The sequence below is a fragment of the Panthera uncia genome, chromosome D2, assembly GCF_023721935.1.
Source record: "Panthera uncia isolate 11264 chromosome D2, Puncia_PCG_1.0, whole genome shotgun sequence".
NCBI lineage: Eukaryota > Metazoa > Chordata > Mammalia > Carnivora > Felidae > Panthera > Panthera uncia.
Genome location: NC_064818.1, coordinates 54190298 through 54199648, shown reverse-complemented (window position 1 = coordinate 54199648; position 9351 = coordinate 54190298). Strand labels below are relative to the sequence as shown.

The following is a 9351-nucleotide window of genomic DNA, read 5'->3' as shown; positions in this document are numbered from 1 at the left end:
CTCCCCCTTTCTTGACTCAGGGAGATTTTTAAGACCAGGTGGTAAAAAGCTGCTGAAACATGTCTAAATACAAAACCAAACCAAACCAAACTATCGGTCAAATCTGTCGTTTAAACTACTCTTCATGAAGGAAGATTCCACTATGTTTTTATTTTCATAACTAGCAAGACAGCAGTTTTAGTCAGCGGTGCCATGGGTATCTGAAAGGACCTACGTGAGACTACAGAATGTAGTCTTCTACATGTCTTAGCAGATGCCTACTTTAAATTTGAAATTGGTCACTGAATTGTGAATAAACCAAGAAAAAAAGATTCTTTCATGCAAACTACATATCAGATAAAGGGTTAGTATCCAAAATCTATAAAGAACTTATCAAACTCAACACCCAAAAAACAAATAATCCAGTGAAGAAATGGGCAAAAGACATGATAGACACTTCTCCAAAGACACCCAGATGGCCAACCAACACATGAAAAAATGCTCAACATCACTCATCATCAGGGAAATACAAATCAAAACCACAATTAGATACCACCTTATACCTGTCAGAATAGCTAATATGAACAACTCAGGCAACAACAGGTGTTGGCAAGGAAAGAGGAAAGAGGATCTCTTTTGCACTGCTGGCGGGAATGCAAACTGGTGCAGCCACTCTAGAATACAATATGGAGGTTCCTCAAAAAATTAAAAATAGAACTACCCTACGACCCGGCAATTGCACTACTAGGTATTTATCCAAGGGATACAGGTATGCTCTTTCGAAGGGGCACATGCACCCCAATGTTTATAGAAGCACTATCAACAATAGCCAAAGTATGGAAAAAGCACAAATGTCCATTGATGGATGAATGGATAAAGAAGATGTGGGGTGTGTGTGTGTGTGTGTGTGTGTATACATACACACACACACACACACACACACACACACATACACACACACATACATACAATGGAGTATTACTTGGCAATCAAAAAGAATGAAATCATGCCATTTGCAACTACGTGCATGGAACTAGAGGGTTTTATGCTAAGCGAAATTAGAGAAAGACAAATATCATATGACTTCACTCATAAGAGGACTTTAAGAGACAAAACAGATAAACATAAGGGAAGTGAAACAAAAATCATATAAAAACAGGCAGGGGGACAAAACATAAGAGATTCATAAATATGGAGAACAAACAGGCTTACTGGAGGGGTTAGGGGGGTGGGCTAAATGAGTAAGGGGGCATTAAGGAATCTACTCCTGAAATCATTGTTGCACTAAATGCTAAGTTGGATGTAAACTAAAAAAATAAAAGAAAATAATAGAAAGGAAAAAAAAAGATTCAGAAATATTATAACAGGTGCATGGGGATGGCGAACTTAAAATTTTTTTTAATGTTTGAGAGAGAGAGCGCAAGGGAGCACGTGCATGCTCGAGTGGGGAAGGGGCAGAGAGAGGGAGACACAGAATCTGAAGCAGGTTACAGGCTCTGAGCTGTCAGCACAGAGCCTGATGCAGGGTTCAAACCTACCAACCGTGAGATCATGACCTGAGCTAAAGTCGGACACTTAACCGACTGAGTCACCCAGGTGCCCCGGTGATGGTGAACTTTAAACTATGTGCTGGCAATAGAGCCAAAATCTAACAAAGAAAAGACAAGACAGAAGGCGACTGGAAAACAGTCTCACTGGGCAGTATGCTTATAATATGTGCATTTTCCTGCCTATATATTGTCCTTCAGTAAAAGTTTCAAAAAGGCAACATCTGAAAGGTCAACAGGAAGAAGCTCCTCCTGCTGTATGCGAATGGCAAATATCTCCTTCCTAAATTTAGAAAAGGGGAGACACCAGTGACACCCTTGGGGGACTGACGGTTAAGTCATTTTCAACTCTCAGACACAATGATACGTACACAGGAGCTTAATACACTCTTCATGCAGCTGCACACTTTGTAGCTCACAGAGAAATTAGTGCCAGAAGGACCCTTCTGGGACATACCCTGCCGCTATGTCTATATCAGACAGTACCAACAGCATAATATGTTGTCACAGGATAGAGCACTGGGAAACAGTGGTGAGTATTCTGCCACTTACTAGTTGTGTAACCTTGGCCAAAACACGTAACCATTTTTGGTCTTAATAGAGCACGTGCCCCCTCTTCCACTTAGGATTAGTGCAAAGGAAAAAACTACGAAGTCATCAGTTACCTTTACTGTCAGCTAATCACATTAAACATACCTCAGTAACAAATAACTCAGAGATGTGCATTAATGCTTTTTTACAACCTAAGGTGAATTTTCTGCATAAAGTTTACACTTCAAGTACCAAACATTTAAAATTTTAAAAACATTTTTGATAGAAGTCTTTTAAAAATTATATCCTCCTCTGAACACAATTTCTTCTTTCTTAATGACTCAGGGGGGTTATCATGTGCACTATTATTAAAGTTTAGCCATTACTTTTATTATACTGAACTAAAATACATTGATAGCTTTAGGGGCTACTCAATTAAGTAAATCTGACTGCCTTAATATGAAAAAGTCATGCTGGCAGTCTGTATGTTACTAAAATGTTTCTTTTTATTGGCTTCCAGATAGTAGCTGTGGCTCGAAGCCCTACTTTTACCTTCAAGAGTGTTTCTGCCTGACAGCTGAGGCAGGCATCTCAAGTGCTAGACTGGTCCTTTAAGTAAAAATAAACAGGCTCTGAAATGATGTTTTCAGGAATAGTTTGAGTAAAGTACATGGATTTTCTAACAACTTCAACTGCTCAGAGGACTTTATTTCTCAGTTTTTGGTTTTTGGAGGTGTTCCTGATGTTACTAAGTGCCTACAAATAAGTGGGATATCACTGCCTTTTCAACGCATAAAAATATATTCTCTAAGTGCACTTTAGCAATACATAAAAAGGTAAAGGGGGTTGGTCAAGGTTTATGAAAAAAGATTAAGAAATATCATGGCATCTTACTGCAGAGAAAAACTGGAGATAAATTGTTCTCCCCACCTTGAGAAGCACAATCATCATCAAAGTGTGAAAATCTTCTGGACACTGCTCCATACCTAGGGCTGTGCTCTGGAAGTAGGCTTTAGTATTTGGGGTGAACAATATGCTTAGAGGGGTGCCTGGGTGGGTCAGGTTAAGTGGTCAACTCTGGATTTTGGCTCAGGTCATGGTATCACTTTTCGTGAATTCGAGCCCAGCGTCGGACTCTGCACTGACAGTGTGGAGCCTGCTTGGGATTCTCTCTCTCTGCCCCTCCCTACCTCTCTCCCTCTCTCTCAGAATAAGTAAACAAACAAAAAGATTAAAAAAACAAAACAAAACCAATATGCTTAGAGATTAATGAAATCAAGAGATACCCAATAAGAGGACAGAGTACTCTGAAGAAAACTGAGAAAGCAATTTTTTCTAAAGTGATGCCCACACAGAATAAAAAACTGAGTAATAATTCATCCACAGGTGAGATCTAACCTCTTTTATGGTTGTGAGACTTGGATCTGCTGCTATCCCATGTTTCAATAGTAGTACTTCAATATTTTAGTTAACCTCAACTAACGTAAACAAGTCTTCCAAAGGGCCATGAAACCAGCCCTGAAACGATGGCTGTGGCAAAATGGCTTGTTTAGTCCCCAAAGATAGAACAAATAACTACAAGTAGGTAGGTAGGTAGGTAGGTAGGTAGGTAGGTAGGTAGGCAGGTATCTATTTCACAGCACCATGGCAAGGGGAAGGCGCCTTCAAACCTAAGGCATACTGCAGAAACGCTATCAGTATCTACTGAACTCTAACCCGGAACAGCAACAGAGCACCAGGGTGCTGAAGAACAGCATCGGAGAGGCGGTCACAAGCTATATAGCAACTTTAAGAGGCGCTCACAGCGATTACTGGTGGGAAGCTCAGGAGATGAAAAGATTAAAATCGCAAATGGCAGCTTTGCTTAAAAGAAAGAGATATCAACAAAGGGTCATTTGTGTATGTGTTTCCTGGTAAAAAGACAGGATGAGCGAGAACGTACTGATGAACCACAGGTCATCAGAGCAAGCAATAGGGTGCTCTTTATCAGTTACATCCTGGGCCATTTCAAAACCATTTCCACTTGGAGTGACTGTATCTTTTCCTGAACTCCAAGCCACAGTGGTTTGTAAATACATTGGCAATCATAAGAAATCATGTGTATTTATAATTTGTATCCTTTACTGACTTGTCTTTGTCTTAGCTTTCCAAGCAGATGTAAGCTACTTGGGCTACTTGAGATGTAAGCAACTAGGCAGGGATCACATTTTACACTCTTCTGTTTTCTCTTAGCAAAAAAGGAGAGAGAAAGAGCATCAAGGATGCTTCCTGGGTTTTAGTCTCAGGCAGCATCATTTAGTGAGATAGGAACACAGGCAATGAAGCTGGGGGCTGGTGACTGTTGGGGTATGTATGTGTCTGATGAGTTCTGTTTTGTACACACTTGAGGTGAGGTGTTAAAGGATTCTGAATCTGAGATGTCTGGAAGGCAAGTGGACCAGCAGCTTCACTTGGATCTGACAACCTTCACATTAATACTAACCTTTGCCCAAGTGTCATTAAATGGCCCTGTTATAATAACTAACTTTATAACTATAGTAATAAAACCACTTTTGACTGCGCCCCTAAATTATCAAGGTTCTTACCTTGTTTTTCTCTAGAAATTTTCTCAATAAGATCTAAGTTTAGATGAATTTTAATTTCAGAGGATTTAAAAAACTTTAAATTAACCTCAACTTCCTGAAGTTTTTAATTCTATCACAATTTTTCATGTTTTCTAACAAAACAAAACAAACAAAAAACAGGTGTTTTTAAAAACTGGCTAGTTTTGCTTGAGTTTTAAACAGCTAGTCTTTACCTTTGCTTCCAGTCATTCCATTTTTTATGCATTTGCCTTGATTCAGAATACTCTCAGGCAGTAAGGAGGTAAACCAGAGAGGGGCAAGCTTCTATCCTGCAGCACTTTCACTCAACTCGACTGAAGGGAAAGCACTATGTTTTAGTTCAGTGATTATGGTTGGTATCACGGTATGTCCTTCACATCTGACTGTGTAAGATCTTTAGAAAAACAATAATTCATCACGGATTTCAAAATCACTTGTTTGATTTCATGTCTTTTCTGCTCAATAACAGAACTCTGTAACAGTTAGGTAAATTATTTATCAATCAGAAATACCTCACCTCCACTAAAGAGTAGTAAGATCCCAGGGACTAGTAAAAGGAAGGAAGGGCTGTAGAAGAGAGAAACTTGACTTCCAACTCCCTGGATTAGTTCTGAGTTTCTCTCCTGGGAGAGAAATAGCCTGCATGACCTTGACCACTTTGTCTTTCTATCCTCTGCTCAATGCCTAATTCTTAAGGGTGTGGTAAAAGAATAAGATAATATTCATAAAAACTTTGGAAGGCACAGTTTAAGAGTGATGTGTTGTTTCACAACCCTATCTGTAATGATTTACTCAATGATGTTTTTCTAGATCAGAGGTTAGACACAGTTGAACTCGCCTATTTTGTCAATACTACAATACTTAAATTCTCAAAGAAAAGCATTCCTGTGGTTAATGTAAATGGTGGGTCGTCAATGCTTATGTTATTTTAGAGTAAAAGAACAAATAGAGGAGATGTGGCAGACAGCTGAACCGACAATTTTAAGAAGAAATTTTAGAAGAATTTGAGATTGATGGATTCAGGTAGTCTCTCCAGTATCTGCTAACTACCAATAAAACTCGATAGCAAATGCAATTATCAATGATGACCAAAATACATTCTTCTTGACTAAAAAGAGCAATAAAGACCCTGAATGATGTCTGGGTGAGAGCTGATCTTAGCAGAAAAAGGTAATCCCGGGAAAAGAGAGGGGGAAGAAAATTAGAGACAACACTTGACAGAGTAGACCAAATAGTTAAAGAGATATACTTTTATTTGGCTTGATTCTTCTACTTAAATACAAGAACACATAAAAATGCACCCTGAGTTCCCTTCAAGGCTAAGAACTGTATTTTTTTGCTAGACAATAATCTAAAATTATGTTCTCTAATTACTTATCTCTGGTCCTTTGAGCACAGAAAACATAAGTATATTTAAGGGCCTGGATAAGTCTACTGCCAAGTCCTTGCTCTGCACTGGGAATGCATCAAATCCCTGGCTAGCAGATTGTATTTGCTCAATACGTGTATCTTCCATACTTGGATACAAGAATATTCCAAGGACTATGACAAATTTTATGTGTATATGTGAGTGTGGAGTAGAGAAGGGGCAGCATGGGGTATACAGATTTTCTAAAAGCCATGTACAGTACAGTTGAACATCTAAACTACTGAACAACCAAGTTTTCCTTCCACAGAACTGGACTAGGAGAAACCATAAAAGGGCAGAGTAGACCAAAGTGACAAAGAAACGCTGAGAAATAAAGTTCAGAAGATGACAGAAGAGGAAGTGACCTCTTAAAATCAGGCAGTTTAATACCTGATTTCCATGTAGCTGACATCCAAATTCTCTGAAATAGAATTTAGATGGATTTAGATAGATAGAAAAAGCAATTCTCAAAATTGAGGTTAAGGAGAATGATCACTCCTCAGAGATCAGAACCATGGAGGAGTAGGGGTTTAGGGGTGTGTGTGTGTGCGCGCGCGCGCGCGCTTTCAAAACCAGAGCTACCGCTGATGGCAGCGTGGCATCTTGTTCAGGTGTGAGTGGAAAACAGTTAAGAACTACTGATCTGAAACAAAAGACATGCAATCCCTCTGTAACAGCTAAGGTTATTATGTTCCTAACCAAGTTTACTAGAATCAGAGCAGAACAAAGGTTCAAAAAATTATGAATGCTCTAAATGGGGGAAGGAGAGGTGCTTCAGGGGTGCTTACTGAGCATAAAGCCATAGTTTGCTAGCTTTTCTGTATCTCTGGGCTTAGTATCTCTCATAAAGGGCTATTATTCAGAGTAGATCTAAATATTAGATAAGCCTTTTAGGGCTTGTATCTTCTATTTCTTTTCAATTTAACCAGATTGTCAAATTTCTTAAATTACAATAAAAATATAATTATCAAGAAAATCCCTATTTAACATATCTTCACCCATTTTACTAGGGGAAAATGTACCCAGGAAGCCAAAATGTAATCAGAAAGTTACTTGGTGAATAGAAGTCAGAGCAAAGGGTCATTAAGCACCACATACAGTCCAATGTCTTCATCTCCTCTCTAGGAATGCAGTGAGTTCACAGACACTTCTGTCAAACTATTTACGTCTGATAAAGTTTTTGTTCCCAACAAATTGATTTTTGTTTCTATCACCTCAGGTAAGACTATGCATGTTAAGACCAAATACATTTGGGTGTTAATTTTAAAGAAAAGGAGGGAGGGTTCATAAGCAGTGAAAGACATGGGATTCTGGACTGGACGGCATAGATTAAAAAATAACAGTTCCTGGAAGTGAGGGAAGAAATATCCCTAAGTGATATAACTAAATACTGGTTTGGTGAGAGCACAAACCTAAATTATTAATATAATGAGTACTATAACTAAGAATTCTTAGAAAACACTTTGAAATAGACTTTAACAAATAATATAATAATAGATGAAAAGGATAGACCTCTGCCTTGGGCTGCTTCGAAATGAAAAAAAGTGTGTCACCAGCCTGAGTTAGTAAAGCCAGACTGAAGAGAGATCTGGATCGTAAAAGCATAACTGACATTTTAAAAGGTCAGGATTACATGAGAGCTCATGACAAGCTAGTAGACTGGCCTATTTCTCTTTTTGTTTTTTTAGTCAGGTAAAGGACTAAAATCTATGTTGTTCTTTGGTGAAATTGCCTTTTCATTCCCAATTTAAATGAGCAGGACAATGATGGACTAGAAAAATAGCACTGCTTAAACAGAAAAAGGTGCTCATTCCCCACCTGAGAGAAAATGCATGGTATCATGGGGCTCTTTTAAAGGGAGTTGAGGGGAAAAAAACATCTGTCAAGGCCCAGTAAGGCCAAAGACTGTACATGGCTCCCCTGGCATCCAGACAAGGTTCCCGTTACAACGGGAATATATTTCTTTTGTAATAATAGCAATAATAACAATAACCGTAAACCCAAAACCCACACCACCACCTTCAAGGCAGTGTGTACACACAGGGGGGGTCTAAAGGAGGCGTGGGGAGCTGACACAAATGAAAACAAACAAGAGGACATTTAACAGTTCACATGACAGATCCCAGCAACACAATGTTCTTTCCTCTCCAGAAATAAAGTGGTATGTTTTTGACAAATATTCTTAGTTTCTTTGGGGGTGAAAGGAAGAGGGAGACTAGCAGATTGTATTTGCTCAATACGCAGTAGATATTTGATAGTATCCCAAGCTTTTCATGATTGCTAGGAAATCTTCTATATCCTAACTTTTCTCATGTTCTCTTGAGGTTCTTAAATCTCTATTCTTGAAACCATACAAATCTATGGGATAAGGCTTAAAAGTGGAAAAGTTCTACTTTTGCTGTCATATAGTAAATCACTTAAAATTGACACAAGGATAGCATTCCTAGGTAGTAATCATCTAAAGACTCTAGATCACTTTGTAAAATGTAAAACCTTAAAAAAGGATTCCTAGGGTACCTTATACAAAATTTAATGCCATTTATCACTTGTTCACCTCATGAATGTTAGAGGAGGTTTGTAATTTTAAAATTTAACATACAGAGATAAACAAGCATTTTTAGAGCTACCATTCTGGAGTGCTCTTGGAATTCACTCCTTCATCATTCTCAAACACTTCACCTCTCTGGAAACTCGAGTATACTGATGGAGATGTGCTGGAGTGGAATGAACTAAGCAGAATCATCTGTATATTCAAGATTTCACTCAGGAATATTGAAGACAAAATGTAACTAACTACACACACACACACACACCTCACTCCTTACCCTCAGGTCACGTCATTTCTCTTGCTTCCAATACACTATCCAGTTCAACTACCCCGACTCATCTTTCCTTGAAGAATAGTATAATTCTATGCTCCCTGCCACTAGTTTCTCATTTTAGTTTGCTTCCCATTATCCAGAACTGCCATCTTCTTAAAGTCCAAATCCAACCTGATCACTTTTTTTTTTTTTTTTTTTTTTTTTTTTTTTTACATAAAATTCTGTCAACTTCCCACTGCTCCTATTCCATGCTTCCTGACACTTTCTCCTGGGGGCCATGTTAGGCATTTCTTACTCTGCTCTCATGGTTTTTATTTTTTTTATTAAATAGCACTTATGTCGCATGGTAACATAATGGTTGACATGGCTGTCTCCTCCACTGGTTTGTGAACATTCTCTGGGGGCAGGACCTAGGTCCTTTTAATTCAGTAGATTCTCTGCCTAAAACACGGAACTCAGAT

At 38.6% G+C, this 9351-nt stretch overlaps 1 protein-coding gene across 5 annotated transcripts in view; it reads right to left on the bottom strand.

Moving 5' to 3' along the window:
- Window positions 1-9351, bottom strand: part of LCOR (ligand dependent nuclear receptor corepressor) — a 156369-nt gene that overhangs the window by 27232 nt on the left and 119786 nt on the right. The window lies entirely within an intron of this gene.